At 49.6% G+C, this 23,266-nt stretch overlaps 1 protein-coding gene across 2 annotated transcripts in view; it reads right to left on the bottom strand.

The window, feature by feature from the left end:
* Positions 1 to 22,907, bottom strand: part of LOC100454400 (rho guanine nucleotide exchange factor 18) — a 74,618-nt gene extending 51,711 nt beyond the window's left edge. Inside the window, exon 1 of one of the 2 annotated variants that reach the window (XM_024237614.3) lies at positions 22,777 to 22,907. The gene's annotated coding sequence lies outside the window, so the exon portion shown is untranslated. The remainder of the gene's footprint in view (positions 1 to 22,776) is intronic. The other variant, XM_024237615.3, reaches the window with a different exon arrangement.
* Positions 22,908 to 23,266: the final 359 nt, after the last annotated feature.

Genomic DNA, 23,266 nt, shown 5'->3' with positions numbered 1-23,266 from the left:
TCCTGCGGTGCACCCTCCAGGCAGCTTCCTATGGTGGAGGGTGTGTATTCAAAACACAGATGCAGAAGAGGTAAGGGCCACCTGCATGGGCTCAGGGTTCAGAAGTCTGTCCTGGGGAAAAGTGCCCTGCCTGACACCTTCCCGAGTGACTGCGACATGCCCTATGCAACTCAGTGCTCGAGACGGCAGGTCTGGAGTGTGTGGGAGAATCCTCCGTGAGGTTCAGGCTAGGGTGGCCCGATGGAGTAAAGGAAACCCTTCAAGAGAAAAGGGTTTTGAGGGAGGGTGGGTTTGAGGGCAAGACTAGGGTGGTGCCTGTCCTGCAGCAGGCAAGGGTAGGGAGAGAGGGGTCCTTCTGAGACAGGCTGGAGGCTGGGAGTTCCCTTCACGGTGGGATGAGTTGCCCAGGCTGTGGTGAAGGAGCTGCAGGTACACCTGGGGTGTGGGGACTAAGTGTGGGTACATCTGGGTTGTAGGGGCTGAGTGTGGGGGCACCTGGGGTGCAGGGGGCAAGTGTGGGTGCATCCGGGGTGTGGGGGCCAAGTGTGGGCACACCCAGGGTGCGGGGGCCGAGTGTGGGCACACCTGAAGTGCAGGGGCCGAGTGTGGGCGCACCCAGGGTGCAGAGGCTGAGTGTGGGCACACCTGGGGTGCAGGGGCCAAGTGGGGTACATCAGGGTACACAGACCGAGTGTGGGTACATCGGGGTACAGAGGCCAAGTGTGGGTACATCTGGGGTACAGAGGCCGAGTGTGGGTACATCTGGGGTACAGAGGCCGAGTGTGGGTACATCTGGGGTATGGGGGCCGAGTGTGGGTGCACCTGGGGTGAGGGGCCTGATGGGGGCTGGAGAGCAGACACACCTGCAATGCAGAAATGAAGGGAGAGGCGCTTCCATTCCCTGGTGCTTACTGAACAGGTGCCAGGTGGACTAGCAGATGTCTGAAATAAAAGACTCTCAAGGAAACAAGTATTTGTGGAAACTCAAAAGAGCCATCAATGAGTGCCACCTTCACCTCCTCTCCTCCCTCTCTCCCCCCTTGAATCCACACTGATGACTCCATCAGCCACACGTGCCGGGGCAGAGAGGGCAGGTGTGCTAGGAACAGACATTGCAGCCACGCTGCCCGGGCTCAAACCCCCACCTCCGAGATCCAGAGCCAGGGACCTAACTGCACCCTGCCTCCGTTTCCCCCATCTGTAGGATGGGGATAATCGTAGTGCCCGTTGGCTGGGCACAGTGGCTCACACCTGTAATCCCAGCACTTTGGGAGGCTGAGGTGGCAAGAAGGTGACAGAGTGGGAGGAATGCTTGAGCCCAGGAGTTTGAGACCAGTCTGGGCAACATAGCAAAAGCACATTTCTACAAAAAATAAAAAATTAGTCAAGCATGGTGCACGCCTGTGTTCCCAGTTACTCGGGGGGCTGAGGCAGGAGGATCGCTTGCGCCCAGGAGTTCTAGGCTGCAGTGAGCTGTGATTGTGCCACTGCACTCCAGCTGGGGTGACAGTGAGATCCTGCCTTAAAACAAAACAAAACAAAAAAACCTCACAAACACAAAAAACCAGTAATGCCCTCTCTGGGGGTTGGCTGTGATAGAGAACATTCTGGAATGTTGTCTGACACAAAGCAAATACTTTCCTTGACTATTTGTACTACCGTTCACTTCCTCCGTAGCTGCTGGAATGATTCTACTAACAACCAAGTCAGGCATGTCCCTCCTCTGCTCAAAGCCCTGCCATGGCTCCCACCTTCCCCAGGAACCCATCTTTACTGTGACCTGCAAGAGCGGTCGGCAAACTCTGGCCCCAGGGCCAAATCCATCACCTCCTTTGGTAGAGCAAAAATATGCACCAGAGACCTTATGCTGCCCACAAAACCCAAGGTATGTACCATCTGGTCTCTTACAGAGAGTCCAGGACCTCTGGCCCCACCCAGGCCATCTCCTCACCAGCTACCACCCGCCTTCACTCTCCCACTCTCCTGGGCCACCTGGCTCCACCCACCCCGGCCTCCTCCAAACATGTCACCACCCCACTGGGCCCCTGTGGCTGCTGCTCCTTCTGCCTGTCCCCATCTTCTTTTTCATTTTATTTTTATTGAGACCGAGTCTCGCTCTGTCACCCAGGCTGGAGTACAATGGTGCGATCTCAGCTCACTATAACTTCTGCCTCCTGGTTTCAGGTGATTGTCATGCCTCAGTCTCCCAAATAGCTGGGATTACAGGTGCGTGCCACTCGTCTGGCTGATTTTTGTATTTTTAGTAGAGATGGGGTTTTGCCATGTTGGCCAGGCTGCTCTCCAACTCCTCACTTCAAGTGATCTGCCCGCCTCGGTCTCCCAAAGTACTAGGATTACAGATGTGAGCCACTGTGCTGGGCCAACTTTTATTTTTAAATATATAATTTTGAAATAGAGACAGGGTCTTGCTGTGCTGCCCAGGCTGGTCTCGAACTCCTGGCTTCAAGCAGTCCTCCTCCCTCTGCCTCCCAAAGTGCTAGAATTACAGGTGGTAAGCCATCTTGTCTGACCTGCCCACCTTTTCAGTGAAGCCCCAGGGGCCACCTTGTTTAAAATATCATCCAGGCCAGGTGTAGTGGTTCACACCTGTAATCCCAGCAGTTTGGTTGGCTGAGTCGGGTGGATCAGTTGAGATCAGGAGTTCGAGACCAGCCTGACCAACATAGTGAAACCCCGTCTCTACCACAAATACAAAAATTACGCAGGTGTGGTGGTGCGTGACTGTAATCCCAGCTAATTGGGAGGCTGAGGCAGGAGAATCGCTTGAACGTGGGAGGCAAAGGCTGCAGTGAGCCGAGATGGCGCCGCTGCACTCCAGCCTGGGCAACAGCGTGAGACTCCATCTCAAAAAACAACAACAACAACAACAACAACAAAAACAGCTGGGCATGGTGGCTCACGCCTGTAATTCCAACACTTTGGGAGGCTGAGGCGAGCGGATCATGAGATCAGGAGATTGAGACCATCCTGGCTAACACAGTGAAACCCCGTCTCTACTTAAAAATACAAAAAATTAGCTGGGTGTGGTGGCGGGCACCTGTAGTCCCAGCTACTCGGGAGGCTGAGGCAGGAGAATGGCGTGAACCCGGGAGGCAGAGTTTGCAGTGAGCCAAGATCGTGCCACTGCATTCCAGCCTTGGCGGCAGAGCAAGACTCTGTCTCAAAAAAAAAAAAAAAAACAAAAAACAACCCAAATAAAATATCATCCACCCCAAAATACACACACACACACACACACACACACACACACACACAAAAAAACACACACACATATGAATTTTCTCCGTGAGGCACAGCACAGCCTCCTTGCACTCAGGGGCACTTGCTGGCACTTCAGCATTACATTTGAAGGTCATTTTATTTTCTAAAAATTTTATTATTATATTGTTATTTTAAAGATGAGGTCTCTGTTGCCCAGGCTGGAGTGCAGTGGCGCAATTGTAGCTCACTGCAGCCTCGAACTCCTGGGCTCAAGGAATCAAGGGATCCTCCTGTCTCAGCCTCCCAAGTAGCTGAGACCACAGGTGTGCGACACCATGCCTGGTTAATTAAAAAAAATTTTTTTTTCGAGATAGGGTCTTGCTATGTTGCCCAGGCTGGCTGGTCTCAAACTCCTGGGCTCAACTAATCCTCCTGCCTAGGCCTCCCAGTATGCTGAGATTATAGGCATGAGCCTCCTCGCCCAGCTAGGGGTCATTTTCAACATTAACATCACCAACAAGAAGCACACAAATGCGAAAACCGTGGCACTCCACAGACCTTAAACAGGGCATGTGTTTACAGCGTGAGAGGCTGAACGAGAAGGCGGAGTGTTGCCTCGCTCAGCCTCAGCTGGGAACGTGTGTGGGAACTCCAAGTTTTCTCCACTCTGCACCAATATGAATGGATTCGTTTTGCGGTTACAGAGAAATTTTAGCAAGCGGGTGAAAATTAAACAAAGAATTACCATCCGATGCAGCAATTCTACTCCTGGGTATATCTTCAAAAGAGTAAACACTGACTCCGAAAACAAATCCCGAGGCTCAACTGTAGTTTTGTTTATTTAGAAGGGAAACTCCAGGAGCTGCGGGTCTCTGTGGTCATGGCTGGCACGAGGCCTGTCACGTGGTGGGTGGGTGCTTAACAAATACGCCCTTCAGGGAGGGAGGGAGAGGACGTCTGGGAGGGACCTGGTCTGTACTGGTCAGAGAAAGGAAAGGGCAGGGTGGAGGGAATGTCTTATTCCAGGAGGTTCTGCTGTGGGCCTTGGGGGCCCTCGGAGAGTCACTTTGTCATTGAACCTGAAGCCATGGAAAGGTTTATGTGGAGGAGTGGATGAGCTCTGCTTCTAGAAACGATGGCTGCAGTGTGGGGAGCAGGGCACACTGGAAGGGGTTGCTGGTGGACGCAGGGGGACCTGGACCTTCAGGGAGGGTGGAGAGTGGCAGAGAGGGGCAGTGCAGCGGCCATGAGTTGGGGGGCAGAGTGGTGAGCTCGGCAGCAGGCAGCCGCTGGCACAGGGGTGTGGCGCTCAGGAGGGCGCTCTAAGCAAGGGATGGAAATTTGGGCCTAAGGTGCTACCTGAAGCCCGGGAGAACCCAGGAGCACCCAGGAGCAGGGCTAGGGAGGTGGTTTAATGGAGCTGCCTGGAGATTCAATGGGATAAGGGATGGAACTAAGGTCCTTGGGTCCAGCTTTGTTGAAAGCAGTCTTGGGAGCAGAATAGCTGAATGGCATGAGTGGTTTTTCTTTTGGGGGAGGGGAGAACACAGTTGTATCATAATCACTGGCTCAAACTAGTATTATTTAATTTATTTATTTACTTATTTATTTTGAGATGGAATTTTACTCTGTGGCCCAGGCTGGAGTGCAGTGGCAAGATCTCGGGTCACTGCAACCTCTTCTTTCCGGGTTCAAATGATCCTCTTGCCTCAGCCACCCAAGTAGCTGGGATTACAGGCACCCGCCCCCACGCCCGGCTAATTTTTGTATTTGTATTGTTTTTGGTTTTTTCTTTTTTTTTGAGACGGAGTCTCGCAGTCGCCGGGCTGGAGTGCAATGGCGCGATCTCGGCTCACTGCAACCTCCACCTCCCAGGTTCAAGCGATTCTCCTGCCTCAGCCTCCAGAGTAGCTGGGATCACAGGCACGCACCACCATGCCCAGCTAATTTTTGTATTTTTAGTAGAGACGGGGTTTCACCATCTTGGCCAGGATGGTGTCGATCTCTTGACCTTGTGATACACCTGCCTCGGCTTCCCAAAGTACTGGGATTATAGGCGTGAACCACCGTGCCCAGCCTAATTTTTGTATTTTTAGTAGAGATGGGGTTCACCATGTTGGCTAGGCTGGTCTCGAACTCCTGACCCAGGTGATCCACCCGCCTTGGCCTCCCAAAGTGCTGGGATTACAGGCATCAGCCACTGCGCCTGGTCCTCAAACTAGTATTATTATGACTTTTTAAAAAAATGATCGACTGAAACCCCGAAGTTGTTTCCTCACAAGCTGTCACGAGGTTCTATTTCCCCATCCTCTACTTATATGGTTGCTTATCTAGACTAACGATTCTCTACCAGGGGCGATTCTTGCTCCCAGGGTCATTTGGCAGAGTCTGGAGACATTTTTGGTTGCTATGGGAGTGAGGGGGGAAGAGGGGTGCTCCTGGCATCTGGTGGGTGGAGGCCAGGGATGCTGCTCAGCACCCTGCAGTGCCCAGATAGGTCCCATCCCAAAGAATGATCCGGCCCCAAATGCCTACAGTATCTAGGCTGGGAAACCCTGATTTAGACCCATGCGCAGGAATCTAAGCATCCCAGTACTCACTGTCACCTGGTGATTAAAGCCACCCCTCTAGCTGTCTGTCATCTCCTGCTTTGATAAGTAAGCTTTCTACATCTTTATCTTCCCAAATTACAAGTTAAATGACTGACCGAGACACAGCAGAGGACAGAACCGTGGGTGGCTTCCTACTAAGTTAACATCAGCCCATTAATTAACAGCTTTGTGAACTTCCATCCACCGATGAGCATGGCTAAAAGATGATTACCTCATGACCATCTTGTTTGTTTGTTTATTTTTTGGAGAAAAGAGTCTCGGCTGGAGTATAGTGGTGTAATCATAGCTCACTGCAGCCCCAAACTCCTGGGGCTTAAGTAATCCTTCTCCCTCTCTCCCAAGTAGCTGGAACTACAAGTGCACACCACCACGGCTAATTAAAAAAGATTTTTTTTTGCCGGGCGCAGTGGCTCACGCCTGTAATCCCAGCACTTTGGGAGGCCGAGGTGGGCGGATCACGAGGTCAGGAGATCGAGACCATCCTGGTTAAACACGGTGAAACCCCGTGTCTACTAAAAATGCAAAAAATTAGCCGGGCGTGGTGGCGGGCGCCTGTAGTCCCAGCTACTTGGGAGGCTGAGGCAGGAGAATGGCGTGAACCCAGGAGGTGGAGCTTGCAGTGAGCCGAGATCGTGCCACTGCACTCCAGTCTGGGCAACAGAGCAAGACTCTGTCTCAAAAAAAAAGCTTTTTGTTTTTTGGTGTTTTTTTTTTGGTAGAGACAGTCTCGCCATGTTGCCCAGGCTGATTTTGAACTCCTGGGCTCAATCGATCCTCCTGCCTTGGCCTCCCACAGTGTTGGGATTGCAGGCACGAGCCACCATACCCAGCCCATAACTATCTTAATATCTCTGCGTGCTTCTGATCCTGCCCCCAAAAATATGGTGTGGGACGTGGTTAGATGCTTTCTATTTCCATGTGTTTGATCCTGTTTCGCTGGCTGAAATGCCAAAGGTCACGGGAACCTGTGACTTGCTTTCCAGTTCTTGCAAGATCCTATAGTGTCAGATGCAACTAGTAAGGGGACTCCTCCAACTCAACAATAAAAAACAAATACTCCCATTCACAAATGGGCAAAGGATGTGAACAGACATGCCCCCAAAGAAGAGACACAAATGACCAGTAAGCACACGAAAAGACGCTCAACATCAGCAGTCACCAGGGAAACGCAAAGCAAAGCCACCCACTTCACACCCACTAAGATGGTATAATTTATTTTATTTACTTTTTTTTTTTTTTTTTTTTGAGACAGAGTCTTGCTCTGTCACCCAGGCTCCAGTGCAGTGGCTCCATCTCAGTTCACTGCAACCTCCGCCTCCTGGGTTCAAGTGATTCTCCTGCCTCAGCCTCCTGAGTAGCTGGGATTACAGGCGCCCGCCACCACACCCGGCTACTTTATGTATTTTTAGTAGAGAACGGCGTTTCGCCATGTTGGCCAGGCTGGTCTGGAACTCCTGACCTCAGGTGATCTGCCCGCCTTGGCCTCCCAAAGTGCTGGGATTACAGGCTGAACCACCGTTCCCGGCCTAAAATGGTATAATTTTAAAAATGGAAAATTACATGTCTTGGTAAGAAGGCAGAGAAATCAGGACCCTCATACACTGCTGGTAGGAAGGTAAAATGGGGCAGCTGCTATGGAAGACAGCTTGGTGGTTTCTAAAAAAGTCTAGCATAGGCTGGGTGTGGTAGCTCATGCCTGTAATCCCAGCACTTTGGAAGGCCGAGGAGGCCGGAATACGAAGTCAGGAGTTCGAGACCAGCCTGACCAACACTAAAAATACAAAAATTAGCCAGGTGTGGTGGCACGCCCCTGTAATCCCAGCTACTTGGGAGGCTGAGGCAGGAGAATCGCTTGAACCTGGGAGGCGGAGGTTGCAGTGAGCCAAGATCACGCCATTGCACTGCAGCCTGGGTGACAGAGCGAGACTCCATCTCAAAAAAAAAAAAAAGAAACCAAACAAAAAAACACAAAACATGGAAATAAGTGTGTATGTATAGATGAATGGATAAACAAAACATGACACACGCACACACATTGTAATACTATTCGGCCTTAAGAAGGAAGTTCTGCACACAGATGGACCTTGAGGACACTATGCTCAGTGAAATAAGCCAGTCACAAAAGAATACATCGTATGTGACTCCACTTCTAGGAGGTCCCTAGAGTTGTCAGATTCATAGAGACACGAAGTAGAATGGTAGGTGCCAAGGGCTGGGGAGGGGGATGGAGAGTGAGTGTTTTATGAGAATAGAGTTGCAGCTTGGGAAGAGGAGAAAGTTGTAGAGATGGATGGTGGTGATGGTGGCATCAGCAATGTGAATGTGCTTAATGCCACCAACCTGTGCACTTAAAGAATGATTTTTTAAAAAAAAGATGCCACTTGGCTGGGCGCGGTGGCTGACACCTGTAATCCCAGCACTTTGGGAGGCCGAGGCGGGCAGACCACTTGAGGTCAGGAGTTCAAGACCAGCCTGGCCAACATGGTGAAAGCCTGTGTCTACTAAAAATACAAAACTTAGCTGGACATGGTGGTGTGCACCTGTAATCCCATCTACTCGGGAGGCTGAGGCAGGAGAACTGCTTGAACCTGGGAGGTGGAGGGTACAGGGAGCTGAGATCACACCACTGCCCTCCAGCCTGGGCAACAGGGCAAGACTCTGTCAAGAAAAGAAACAGAAAAGAAAAGGGAAGGGGAGGGGAGAGGAGGGGAGGGGAGGGAAAGGGGAAGGGGAAGGGGAAGGGGAAGGGGAAGAGGTAGGGGAAAGGAACAGGAAGAAAAGAAGGGAGGAAAGAGAGAAGCTTGGTGTGCAATTTCATTTTTAACATATCTGACAAAAGAAAGTGCCTAAGGCCAGGTCTCAGGCGGAGAGGCCCTGCGCTGCCCAGGCTTGTTCTGAGATCCTCTGCTTCCTTTTGTGCAAATTTCACACTATTTTCTGGTATCAGGATGGAGGGACCTTCAATATCACCCATAGATATTGCAGATGCTGAAAAAGCATCTGCCTTGTGAGTATTTCTCTTGACACTGGGTACAGGCCAGATGCTGAAGTATAAGAGGTCCCAGCAAAACAGTTCCACCCCTTGAGGCCTTCTCAGGAAGGGCAGTGTTTGGCATCTTTTAAACAATTATGTTAATTCTATTGACTGGGCAGAAATCAAAATAACAAGGGTGAAAAACTTTTTTTTTTTTTTTTGAGATGGAGTCTCACGCTGCTGCCCAGGCTGGAGTGCAATAGCACAATCTCAGATCACTGCAACCTCTGCTTCTCAGGTTCAAGCGATTCTCGTGCCTCAGCCTCCCAAGTAACTGGGATTATAGGTGCACGCCACCACACCCAGCTAATTTTTGTATTTTTAGTAGAGATGGGGTTTTACCGTGTTGGCCAGGCTGGTCTTGAACTCCTGACCTCAGATGATCTGCCAGCCTCAGCCTCCCAAAGTGCTGGGATTACAGGTGTGAACCACTATGCCCAGCCCCTGAAAAACATTTTGATGAAAAGAAAACTGATTCTGAAAAGATTAATTCAGGTCTAGTTACATAGCTGAAATCTTCCAGAAAGCTGGAAGATTTATATACATATTTATATGTATACATATGTGTATACATATATATTTCAAGCCAACAATTTCAATGTGGGAAATAAACAGCAAATAAATGTCAGCAGAGGTGGCTCTAAGAAGGGCAGAGGAAACCAAACACCTGAGAGAGGCCGGGGGTTTTTCTTTCAGCAGATCAAAAGCAATCAGTCACAGGCGGAAGGCAGGGCAGAAAAACAGGTGTGCAGAATGCCAGAAAAAAACCTGTTTGCCTTCAATGGGTGGGGAAATTATTCAAGGGCACTGCATTTCTGGAAAAAGGGAACTGAAATGATGTCAGGGCAGGTGAACCTTAGAAAAACCCTTCACAGGCTGGGCATGATGGCTCACGCCTGTAATCCCAGCACTTTGGGAGGCCGCGGCGGGTGGATCACGAGGTCAGGAGTTCAAGACCAGCCTGGCCAACATGGTAAAACCCCATCTCTACCAAAAAAAAAAATACAAAAAAATTAGCCGGGTGCGGTGGCAGGCACCTGTAATCCCAGCTACTTGGGAGGCTGAGGCAGGAGAATCGCTTGAACTTGGAGGACGGAGGGTGCAGTAAGTAAGCTGAGATTGTACCACTGCACTCCAGCCTAGGCGACAGACTGAGACTCCATCTCAAAAAAAAAAAAAAGAAAGAAAAACCCTTCACAGGCCAGGTGCGATGGCTCATACCTGTAATCCCAGCACTCTGGGAGGCCAAGGTGGGCCCCAGCTCAAGTGTGAGGTCAGGTGTTTGAGACTAGCCTGGCCAACATGGTGAAACCCCGTGTTTACTAAAAAATACAAAAATACAAAAATTAGCTGGAGGTGGTGGCAGGCGCCTGTAATCCCAGCTACTCGGGAGGCCGAGGCAGGAGAATAGCTTGAACTCAGGAGGGGGAGGTTACAGTGAGCCAATATTGTACCACTGCACTCCAGCACTCCAGCTTGGAGCTTGGGTGATGGACTGGCCTCATCTCATCTCAAAAAAAAAAAAAAAAAAAAAGAAGAAGACCCTTCACAGGGAGTTTCCAAGTTTCCAATCTAATCCAAACTCTCACAGAGGCCAGTCTTTCCATAGCATGGACTGGGACTGCCACAGGTCTTTTTTTTTTGTTTTTTTTAAGAAACAGGGTCTCGCTCTTGCCCAGGCTGGAATGCAATGGTACAATCACAGCTCACTGCAGTCTCGAACTCCTGGACTCAAGCGATCTTCCTGCCTCAGCCTCCCAAGTAGCTGGGACTACGGGTGCACACTACCTACCTGTAGTCACCACGCGTGGCTAAATTTATCTATTTCTTTTTGTAGAGATGGGGTCTCACTATGTTGCCCAGGCTGGTCTTGAACTCCTGGGTTCAAGTGATCCTCCCGCTTTAGCCTCCCAAAGTGTGAGATTACAGGCGTGAGCCACTGCACTCAGCGGGTCTTGTTGTTTTAATGTGGGGGGGACTCAAACTCTATGTTGAACACCTCCAGGCTTAACTATTTTTTTTTTTTTTTGAGACGGAGTCTTGCCTTGTCGCCCAGGCTGGAGTGCAGTGGCACCATCTCCACACACTGCAAGCTCTGCCTCCCGGGTTCACGCCATTCTCCTGCCTCCCAAGTAGCTGGGACTACAGGCGCCCGCCACCACGCCCGGCTAAATTTTGTATTTTTTTTTAGGAGAGACGGGGTTTCACCGTGTTAGCCAGGATGGTCTCGATCTCCTGACCTCGTGATCCGCCCGCCTCGGCCTCCCAAAGTGCTGGGATCACAGGCGTGATCCGCTGTGCCAGGTGGCTATAACTATTAATGTAAGTCAGCAACCAGCTCCTACACTAGGAAAATTCCAGAACCTTGCAAAGACCTTCATTAGCATTCCTTTTAGAACTGCAACAGTGTGAGCTTGAATATTATTTTAACATATCCTGTGTCTCAAGGTCAGCTCGTAAGCTAGGTGCAGGGGTAGGCAGCTGGTACAGCTTTGTTTTTTGCCCTCTCTGAATCTATAAAACTTTTGTGTTTGATGGAGGTGGTATTTGAATTCAGGGGAAGGAACAGATTATATGGAGTATAGGCACACGGCCAGACATTTGATGGACTGTAATATCAGATTCCTACTCATACTTTTTGGCAAATTATAGTCACAGAGAATTCAGATTTAGAAACTTTTCAAAAAGAATCTGGAGGCCAGGTGTGGTGGCTCACGCTTGTAATCCCAGCACTTTGGGAGGCCGAGGTGGGTGGATCACTTGAGGTCAGGGGTTCGAGACCATCCTGGCCAACATGGTGAAACCCCGTCTCTACTAAAAATACAAAAATTAGCCAAGTGTGGTGGCACACGCCTGTAACCCCAGCTACCTGGGAGGCTGAGGCACAAGAATCGCTTGAACCCAAGCGGACGGTGGAGGTTGCAGTGAGCCGAGATAGCGCCACTGCACTCCAGCCTGGGAGACAAGAGTGAGACTCCGTCTCAATAACAACAACAAAAAAAAGAATCTGGAGTTCTCCCGAAGACCTCCTCTTTCCTCTCTGCAATTAACTGGTTCTAAAGAGTGAGACCTTCTACATTTACTTCAACTTCAAAATATTGGAAAATCACTGTGTTGTAAAGAGCCTAAGAAATGAGTGCCAATAGCTTGTAAACTTGTTCTAGGCTGGGAATGGTGGCTCACACCTGGAATCCCAGTGTTTTGGGAGGCTGAGGCAGGAGGATCCCTTGAGCCCAAGAGTTTAATACCAGCCTGCGCAATATGGCAAAACCCCATCTCTACAAAATAGCATTTAAAAAAACCCACAATTAGCCAGGCGTGGTAGTGCATGCCTGTGGTCCCAGCTACTCAGGAGGCTGAAGAGGGAGGATTGCTTGAGCCTGGCAGGTAGAGGTTGCAGTGAGCTATGATCGCACCACTGCACTCCAGCCTGGGCAACAGAGCAAGACCCTGTTTCAAAAACTAAAACTAAAACAAAACAAATTTGTTGTTTACAAATCAATAGAAATAGGAGGTTCCTGAAGTAGGCTGAACAGTGTGCCACCAAAATTCATGTGGACTTCTTTGGAAAAAGAGCCTGGGGCAGAGGTCGTTAGTTAAGGATCTTGGGATGAAATTTCGATTTAGGGTGGGCCCTAGAGCCTATGACTGGTGTGTAGAGAAAGGAGAGGGAGATTTAGAGACACAGATACAGAGTGGAAACACACACACAGGTGAAGGCCACGTGACCACCGAGGGTGTGGAATGACGTGGCTACAAGCTGAGGAATCCCTGGGGCCACCTTTTAGAAGTTGGAAGAGGTCGCTGGGCGCGGTGGCTCACGCCTGTAATCCCAGCACTTTGGGAGGCCGAGGCGGGCAGATTGCCTGAGGTCAGGAGTTTGAGACCAGCCTGATTGACATGGTGAAACCTCGTCTCTACTAAAAATACAAAAAAAAAGCTTGGCATAGTGGCGGGCACCTATAATCCCAGTTAGTGGGGAGGCTGAGGCAGGAGAATCTCTTAAACTCAGTAGACAAGAGGTTGCAGTGAGCCAAGATCATGCCATTACACTCCAGCCTGGGTGAGTGAGACTCCATCTCAAAAAAATAAAAATAAAGCACCCGAGTCTGTCGCACACAATAAAGGTGAGTTCGGTTTGGTAGCACTTTGCATCCTATTGTTGTACGTGTGCCCACTGGATCACGGTATAGAATGTTCTGTTTTTGGTCAAAGCAAAATGCACCCATCTTAAGGAGCTACAAGAGAGTCCCAGAGGCCCGTCTTCAGGCCCAACCATCAGGCGAACCTTCCAGACCAACAGAGAGCTACCCTCATGCTAAAATACTCCAGGACTGGGATGTTCAGGTCGGATTAGCTCCACGATCTATCTAAAAGGCCTTTTAATAGAGACATGGCAAAACCCCGTCTCTACTAAAAATACAAAAATTAGCCGGGTGTGGTGGTGGGCGCCTGTAATCCCAGTTACTGGGGAGACTGAGGCAGGAGAATCGCTTGAACCTGGGAGACGGAGGTTGCAGTGAGCCGAGATTGAGCCACTGCCCTCCAGCCTGGGTGACAGAGCGAGACTCCATCTCAAAAATAAAAAAAATAAAAAAATAAAAAGAGAGAGATCCTCCTGCCTCAGCCTCGCAGAGCGGGTTTGCTTTGGGTTTCTACCTAACTGTGTTTCTCCTTTTTGTGACTTGACAACTGTTGTCCAGATCAGTTGGTATTTACAGGACAACAGAGAACGCAGCCCAAGAAGCCCCTCGAGCATCTAACTGGCTCCCTGGAGCCAGGACAGGGAAGGGATCAACAAGGAACACACAAGGTCAGGTCAACTCAGTGAAACGGCCCCAGGGCAGCCCGTACCTGCCTCTGGCAAGGTGCTCCTTACTATTCCTTCACATTTCTTCTTACAGATTACAAATAACTAGGCCAGGTGCAGCGGCTCACACCTATAATCCCAGCACTCTGTGAGGCTGAGGCAGGAGGATCTCTTTTTTTTTTTTTTGATATGGAGTCTCGCTCTGTCGCCCAGGCCGAAGGGCACTGGCCCAATCTCAGCTGACTGCAACCTCCACCACCTCCCAGGTTCAAGTGATTCTCCTGCCTCAGCCTCATCAGTAGCTGGGATTACAGCCACCAGCCACCATGCCTGGCTAATTTTTGTATTTTTAGTAGAGATGAGGTTTTGCCATGTTGGCCAGGCAGGTCTTGAACTCCCAACCTCAGGTGATCCGCCTGCCTTGGCCTCCCAAAGTGCTGGGATTACAGGTGTGAGTCATTGAGCCCAGCAGGAGGATCTCTTGAGCCCAGGAGTTCAAGACCAGCCTGGGCAACACGGCGAGGCTTCATCTCTACACAAAATAAAAAATTAGCCGGGCACGGTGGCGCACACCTGTAGTGCCAGCTACTTAGGAGGACAGAGCAGGAGGATTGCTTGCGCCCAGGAAGTCAAGGCTTCAGTGAGCTGTGATGCCTCTATCCTGGGCAACAGAGCAAGACCATCTCAAAAAAAAAAAAAAAAAAAGAAAGAAAGAAAGAAAAAGCTAAGTTTAGGCAACAACATAAATTAAGCTTGCAACCGTTATGCTAAGTAAAAGAAGTCACATTAATACGTCAAGTATACTGTAAGATTCCACTGATATGAAAAGTCTAGAATAGACAGATCTAGAGACAGAAAGTAGGGTCATGGCTGCTGGGGGCTGGGAGGATGGGGGAATGGGCAGTGAAAGCTACGGGTGTGAGCTTTTCTTGTGGGTGATGACAATGTTCTGAAATTATAGTAGTGACAGCTGCACCACTTTGTGAACATAGTAAAAATCACTGATTTGGCCGGGTGTAGTGGGCTCGTGCCTGTAATCCCACCACTTTGGGAGGCCAAGGTGGGCGGATCGCTTGAGGTCAAGAGTTCGAGACCAGCCTGGCCAACATGGTGAAACCCTATCTCTACTAAAAATACAAAAACTAGCCGGGTGTGGTGGCCTGCACCTGTAGCCCCAGCTACTTGGGAGGCTGAGGCAGGAGAATCGCTTGAACCCGGGAGGCGGAGGTTACAGTGAGCCGAGATCGCGCCACTGTACTCCAGCCTGGGTGACAGAGTCAGACTCTGTCTCGGAAAAAACAAAACAAACACATTGAGTTGTACACTGTAAAAGGGTGAGTTTTGTGGTATGTGAATCACATTATCCCAATTTTAAATTTACTATAATATAATATAAATTGTGATAATATAATTATCTTGGCCAGCAGCAGCTGGTCAAGAGGGCTTTCTGGGTCATGCCTGGGCTATACCTGCTCCGAGGCTCTCATCTTGTCACACTGGATGGCACAGACACACTTTGTAACCTTCTCCTACGTGGTCCTACATGGCAGGGACCAGTACATGGGCACACTGACATCTCCTGGGCATTAGGCAATCTATTAACCTGGCCCCACACCACTTACGGTGCAAGCTGGTCCCCTTTCCTTCAGGGTTCTCTTAGCTTTACCCCCCAGTCTTCCTGCTACTCAGTCTCAAACCATTCCTTAAAATTCTGTCCCACTGCCACTGTGCTTCCAGTTCTTATCCCATCTCTTCTTCTCTTTGTAACTGCTTTATTGAGAAAGAATTATCATACCACACAGTTCACCCTTTGAAAGCGTCCAATTCAATGGTTCTTAGTATGTTCACAGAGTTCTGCATCTATCATCACAATCTATTTTATTTATTTATTTATTTAATTTTTTGAGACAGAGTCTCGCTCAGTTGCCCAGGCTGAAGTGCAGTGGCAGGATCTCGGCTCACTGCAACCTCCGTCTCTGGGGTTCAGGCAATTCTCATGCCTCAGCCTCCCGAGGAGCTGGGTCTACAGGCACGCACCACCACACCTGGCTAATTTTTGTATTTTTAGTAGAGACTGGGCTTCACCATGTTGGCCAGGCTCGTCTCGAACTCCTGACGTTGTGATCTGCCCGTCTTGGCCTCCCAAAGTGCTGGGATTACAGGCATGAGCCACTGCGCCCAGCCTACAGTCAATTTTAGAATGCCTTCATCACCTCAAAAAGAAACCCCATTACCTTGGCCATCACTCCCCGCTCCACTACCCCCAGCCTGTGGCAACCACTAATCCACTTTCTGTCCTTGTGGATTTGCCTGTTGTATGCATTTCACATAAATGGAATCATACAGCAGGTGGCCTTTGGGGACTGGCATCTTTCACTGAGCAAGTTTTTTCCAGGTTCATCTGTGTATCAGAACTTCTTTTTCATGGCCAAGTAATATTCCACAGTATGGCGGGACCACATTTTATGTATTCATTACTCAGCTGATGGACATTTAGGTTGTCTCTGCTTTCTGGCTACTTGGAATAATGCTACTATGAACATTCCTCTGCAAGTTTTTGTGTAGACCTATGTTTTCATTTGCCTTAGGAATCTACAGAGGAACAGAATTGCTGGGTCCTATGTTAACTCAAGGTTTAAGCTTTTGAGGAAATGCCTGTTTCCCAAGGCAGCTACACCAACCTATATTCCCACCAGCAGTGTATGAGGGTCCCAATTTTGCCATCTTCCCATCTCTCTTAGGGACGGACACAATGGCTCATGCCTATAATCCCAGCATTTTGGGAAGCCAAGGCAGGCAGATTGCTTGAGTTCAGGAGTTCAAGATCAGCCTGGGCAACATGGTAAGACCCCTGTCTCTCCAAAAAATAAAAAAAATTAGCCAGGCGTGATGGCGTGTGCCTGTGGTTCCAGCTATTTGGGAGGCTGAGGTGGGAGGATCACTTGAGCCCAGGAGGTTGAGGCTGCAGTGGGCTATGATTGTGACACTGCACTCCAGCCTGGGCGACAGGGCAAGACCCTGACTCAAAACCAAAACAAACAAAACCTCATTGGTTAGCAGCCCCCAAGTGGACATCACAAAGGGTCACACGGACCCACCATTGGCCACCACACCCTGGCATTGTCAGCGCTACAGAGTTGACCCCTTGCTGCCTCCAGTGTCCAAGGATGCTGAAATCCTTTGCTCTACATTCTATCTGGTCCATCACTATCCATTTCACCCCTGTAAGGGAACTACTGAGTCCGGTAATCCCTATTGTGGATAACTTCCCAACTTACTATTGTTTCTAAATTCAATTTCGCTCTTCAAATGAGACGTCAGCAAATTAGAGGTATCCATACACAGAGTGTAACTGGGATGTCCCTGTATGCAAGATGATGCTACATTCCTGCCAAGTAATCTGACATGGTCCTCCCCTCCTTCCACCCACACTGCAATGACAGAGCACCTGCTCAGGACTCCCTCTTTTCATTTATAAATATTTATTTATTTATTTAGAGATAGGGTCTTGCTCTGTTGCCAAGGCTGGAGTGCAGTGGTGTGATCACAGCTCTCTGCAGCCTTGACCTCCCAGGCTCAAGCAATCTTCCCATCTCAGCCTCCCAAGTAGCTGGGGCCACAGGTGTGAGCCATCACACCTGGCCAATTTTTCAATTTTTTGTGGAGATAGGATTCTTGCTACGCTATCCAGGCTGGTCTTGAACTCCTGGCCTCAAGTAGTCCTCCTGCCTCAGCCTTCCAAAGTATTGGGATTACAGGTGTGGGCTGCTGTGCCCGGCCAATTTTCGTTTTCATTTTTGAGCTGAGACTTTCTCCAGACCAACTCCCTCTTTTCACTTTCTCTCCTCCTGAAACCCACCCATAAGAATGATGAACTGAGCCAGGTATGGTGGCTGATGCTTGTAGTCCCAGCTATTCAGGAGGCTAAGGCAGGAGGAACATTTTAACCCAGGAGTTTGCATTTAGCCTGGACAACACAGCAAGACCCTAACTGTTTTTTTTTTTTAAATAATAAGATGTCCTGGAATTAAATACTGATGACTGTTGCTTAACTCTGTGAATATACTAAAACACACCAAATGGCACACTTTTAAAAGGTGAATTTTATGCTGTGCTAATTATATTTCAATAAAGCTGCTACATTAAAAAAGTGACATGAATTAAAAATGTAACCATCCACCATCCACAATGTGTTAAATGTGTACTGTTAGTGAAACCTTTAGAATATATATTTTTTCAATATATGACCACAAATCAGTGTATGAAGCCGGGCATGGTGACTCACATCTATAATACCAACACTTTGGGAGACAAAGGTAGGAGGATCGCTTGAGCCCATGAGTTTGACACCAGCCTGGGCAACCCTATCTCTAACACACACACAAAAATACAAAAATTAATTGGGCGCGGTGGTACGCACCTATAGTCCTAGCTCCTTGGGAGGCTGAAGTGGGAGGATTGCTGGAGCCTAGGAGGTCGAGGCTGTAGTGAGCTGTGATCGCACCACTGCTCTCCAGCCCAGGTGATAAGAGCGAAACTCTGTCTCAAAAAAAAAATAAATAAATAAAAAAATGCTGGGCGCGGTGGCTCACACCTGTAATCCCAGCACTCTGGGAGGCCGAGGTGGGCGGATCATGAGGTCAGGAGATCGAGACCATCCTGGCTAACATGGTGAAATCCCATCTCTACTAAAAATACAAAAAATTAGTTGGGTGTGGTGGCGGGCACCTGTAGTCCCAGCTACTCCGGAGGCTGAGGCAGGAGAATGGTGTGAACCCGGGAGGCGGAGCTTGCAGTGAGCCGAGATCACGCCACTGCACTCCAGCCTGGGGGACAGAGCAAAACTGTCTCAAAAAAAAAAAAAAAGAAAAAAAAAGGAATAAAAAACATTAGTGTATCTACTGCTTTGAACATATTGAACATAACCAGACTAGAACTCTATACTCCGTTGAAACCATGAATCTATCTCTGACAAAAGCAGAGAAGAAAGCAAACTTAATTTAGTTCACATACAACTTAATTTGCATCACAAAAATGAGAAAAACTGCTGTCACCGAACACTCTCGGAGGACATTATTTTACCCAGTTTCCCTCCCTCATCCAGTAGCCACAATCCTCCTCCAAAAAAATTCCTCCAGGCAGCTGCGGGGCTTCCACTGGTGCTGTTTTGCACCTAGAAAGAGGGTTTTCAAAACACAGTAGTTCTTGACCATCTCAGGGGGAAGGTAAAGTTTACCTAACAAATAACAAAGAAACAGCGATTGGCTGGACTTCATATAAGGTCTCTGGGCTTTTAAATGATTTTCAGAGAGGTGGTAGCAAAAATGTTTTGTAAGTCATAGAGTTTGAAGAGATGGAAACATGACCCAGGATGAGTGAGAATGAGGGAGATCTTGACACACAATCTGAACTATGTTAAACATGTGCTAGGTAAACACCCAGGGAGGCACGGCCAGTCACCAGGGCCCTGGGCCACAAAGGGCAATGGCCTTGAAGCCGTAATTGCTACTGTGTGACAAGAATGAAAATTATACCACAGCTACGCCAGAAACAATGCATGTGCCACTTCCCCTTTCAAAGTGGGGACATTCTCAAGTCGATTTAAGCAAGAAAGAGAGACAGAACCAAAGAATCTCTTTTCTTTCTTTCTTTTTTTTTTTTCTTTTGAGACAGAGTCTAGCTCTGTTGCCCAGGCTGGAGTGCAATGGCGCGATCTCGGCTCACTGCAACCTCTGCCTCCCAGGTTCGAGCGATTCTCCTGCCTCAGCCTCCCAAGTAGCTGGAATTACAGGCGCACGCCACCACCCCCAGCTAATTTTTGTATTTTTTCGTAGAGATGGGGTTTCACCCTGTTGGCCAGGCTGGTCTCGAACTCCTGCCCTCTCTGCCCACCTCGACCTCCCAAGGTGTTGGGATTACAGGTGTGAGCCATGGTGCCCAGTCTCTTTCCTGCTTCTCTAAGGTATGCCATTTAAAAATGAAATATGACCGGGCGTGGTGGCTCATGCCTGTAATCCCAGCTCTCTTGGAGGCCAAGGAGGGGATATCACCTGAGGTCAGGAGTTCGACATCAGCCCCCGCCTCTACTAAAAATACAAAAAATTAGCTGGGCGTGGCGGCACACGCCTGTAATCCCAGCTACTTGGGAGGCTGAGGCGAAATTGCTCAAACTTGGGAGGCGGAGGTTGTAGTGAGCCAAGATCACACCACTGCACTCCAGCCTGGGCGCCAGAGTGAGACCATCTCAAAAAAAAAAAAGAAAAAAGAAAAAGGAAACACACTTTGAAGTATATACACACAATGGCATGGTTAAATCTAGCTTAGTAACAAATGCAGCACTTCGCATAGCTCTCATTTTTGTGGTGAGAGTACTTAACATCCACTCCTCTTGCATTTCCAAGAATATGTCATGTTGTACATGATAAATACATGCACTGTTATCTGTCAGTTAAAAAAACAAAAACAAAAACCACAGGCTGTGGCAGCTCACGCCTGTAATCCTAGCACTTTGGGAGGCTGAGGTGGGAGGATCACCTGAGTCCAGGACTTCAAGACCAGCCTGGGCAACATAGCTAGATGCCACAAAATTTTTTTTTTTTGAGAAACAGTCTTGTTCTGTCGCCCAGGCTGGAGTGCAGTGGTGCAATCTCGGCTCACTGCAACCTCCACCTCCTGGGTTCACGCCATTCTCCTGCCTCAGCCTCCTGACTAGCTGAGACTACAGGCGCACGCCACCATGCCCGGCTAATTTTTTGTATTTTTAGTAGAGCCGGGGTTTCACCGTGTTAGCCAGGATGGTCTCAATCTCCTGACCTCGTGATCTGCCCGCCTCAGCCTCCCAAAGTGCTGGGATTACAGGTGTGAGCCACCGCACCCGGCCCAAAAAATTTTTAAAAACTAGCCAGACATGGAGGCACATGCCTGTAGTCCCAGCTACTTGGGAGTTTGTGGCAGGAGGATTATTTGAGCCCAGGAGTTCGAGGCTGTAGTGAGCTATGATTATGCTATTGCACTCCAGTCTGGGCAACAGAGTGAGACCCTGTCTCTAAAAAGAAAAAAAAAATTTTTAAGTAAAATCACATACTAATTTCAGAAGAAAACAAAAATGAAATAAGCTATACAAAACCAAAACAAAGTAACGTTTACAAAAATGAAATGTATTATGCCTGCCAGCTGTTTGCTCTTTTTTGCTCTAGACCAAACACACCTTCATTTTTTTTTTTTCTCTCAGAAAGGCTTGTTGACCTACAGAAATAGCAAACTACTGATAAAGCGTAAACCCTGACTCAGTCCAAACAACATCCGAGATGCTCAAATTTTCCAAACTCTTTATAATTTGGAATGTTAACCCAAACATCCAAGCCTGGAAGCATTCGCATATGCAAAGGGTGTATAACACTGATGGAAAGTTTGCCATATGTCAGACACTTCTGTGATGCATCTTACACAGATTACCTCACAGAAACCCCAACTAACCCTTATTCCCAATTTAAAGATGGGAAGAGGGAAACTTAGTGAAGTTACACGGCTAACAGGTGGTGGAACTGGGACCAGAACCCAGCTGCCCAGCTGGGATCTGAGCTCAAGCCTGCGCTCCTGACACGTTTTTTCTTTCTTTTTTTTTTTTTTTTTTTTTTTTAAGACAGAGTCTTGCTCTGTCGCCGGCTGGAGTGCAGTGGCCCGATTGTGTCTCACTGCAACTTCCACCTCCCAAGTTCAAGTGATTCCCCTGCCTCAGCCTCCAGAGTAGCTGGGACTACAGGCGCCAGCCACCATGCCCGGCTAATTTAGTATTTTAGTAGAGATGCGGTTTCACCATGTTGGCCAGGATGGTCTTAATCTCCTGACCTCGTGATCCACCCGCCTTGGCCTCCCAAAGTGCTGGGATTACAGGCTTGAGCCACCGCGCCCGGCCGCTCCTGACACTTCTTACAGCTGGAGGATTAATCATTCACTCAGACACCTGCAAAACTCATCCCTTGGCCACTGGGCTGTCTATACTGTCCTGAACTCTCTCTCTGGTCAATGGGAAGAGAACGGGGCCCTTGAAAGCTACTGGCTGGAGCTTCACCTCCGCGAAAACAAGGCAAAGGGGGAAAAGTTGTGTTGGCCGCTTCGCTTCCGTGGTAAAACTTTAAGAATGTTTTTTAACCCTGTGGTCCAGGCTTTAATCTCAACAGAGCAAGAGATAAGGGGCAGATAGCTGCAGCAAAACACTCAAGTGATAGTCGAATTAACGCAGGAACAGAAAACCAAATACCGCACTTTCCCACTTGTAAGAGGAGCTAAACCTTGGGTACTCAAGGACACAAAGAAGGCAACAGAAACTGGGCTCTACTAGAGCGGGGAGGGAAGGAGGAGGTCAAGGGTTGAAACACTATTGGGTACTATGCTCAGTACCTGGGTGACGAGATCAGTCACACCCCAAACCTCAGCATCACGCAATATATCCAGGTAACAAACCTGTATATGTACCCCCTCAATCTAAAATAAAAGTTGAAATTTAAAAACGTAAAACAAAACGAAACATACAAGGACCAGGGGAAAGCTTCTCGTTCCCGTCCGCAATGAAAGCACCGAGTTCTTATACAAGAAACTAAAATCCATGGCACAGATAGTTCTCACGGTTTTGCACCCAAACTCTCCCTGCTAGGGAGGGCTGTCTGCTCCGGGGTGTGAGGGTTCTCCCGGGAGGCCTGAAATACGACGGTGCTGGGTATTGTGGTGGGTTCCATTCCACCCCTGGTCCTGCCCCGGGCGCTCCTGAACGAGGAGCAGAGGCTGGGGCCCGAGTGACCCTTCCTCTCCTCTCCTGGAGGAGAGTAAGCTGCAGCACCCCAGGACTAGCTGGGGCTCGGACGGAGCCGGCGGGCATCGTCTGCACCTCTGCACCCTGCAATCGCCGCCTAGAGCCTCCATGCATTGAAGGAGCAGCCTGCACCCCAGCACCCGTTCGCCTGCCTGGAAAAGTCCCCCAGTAGCCGGTGGAAGGCCTGAGGCAGCCCTGGGGGTCCCGCGCCCCAGGCCACCCCCTGAAGAGAACGAAGGCCCCCTTCTGAGCCCCGTTTTCCTCGGGACCGCCCCGCCGCCGTCCTCACCTCGGACCGATCGCCCGCAGGCCGCTCTCCGCCAGCTCCTCTGCCACTCTCGCAGCCGCCTCCGACGCCTCCGCCCAGCCTACGCGGATCCACAGTAGCTAGCAGCTGGGAGCCGGAAGTGGGAAGCCGCGCGAAGACAGTAGCGCATGCGCGATCCCGCCTCGGAGGCGGGGCAGAGGGCGTGACCCGGAAGGAGGCGTGCCCTCGAGGGCGGGGCGCTCCCGGGGACCTGGGTTTGCTGCTCCCCGAGCCGTGGGCAGGGGGCGTCGGCTCGGCCTTGAGAGGGGCGCGGGCACCTAAGTGGGAGGGTGCTCACGGCGAGGGTGAGGGCGACTTTTGAGGGGCGGGTCAGCGGGGTTGGGGGGCTTTTTGAAGGAGATCAATGCGAGCCTGGCTGTCAGTAGGGCCGGGGGCTCTGAGGGGACAGCTGGGTTGCAGGGATCCAGAGGGAGAGCAGCAGGGTTAGGTGGGCGTTTTGTGGGGTTAACGG

This window comes from Pongo abelii, chromosome 20, assembly GCF_028885655.2.
Source record: "Pongo abelii isolate AG06213 chromosome 20, NHGRI_mPonAbe1-v2.0_pri, whole genome shotgun sequence".
Lineage (NCBI taxonomy): Eukaryota > Metazoa > Chordata > Mammalia > Primates > Hominidae > Pongo > Pongo abelii.
Note: the sequence above shows the minus strand (reverse complement) of the source record. Positions and strands in the feature narration are given on the sequence as shown.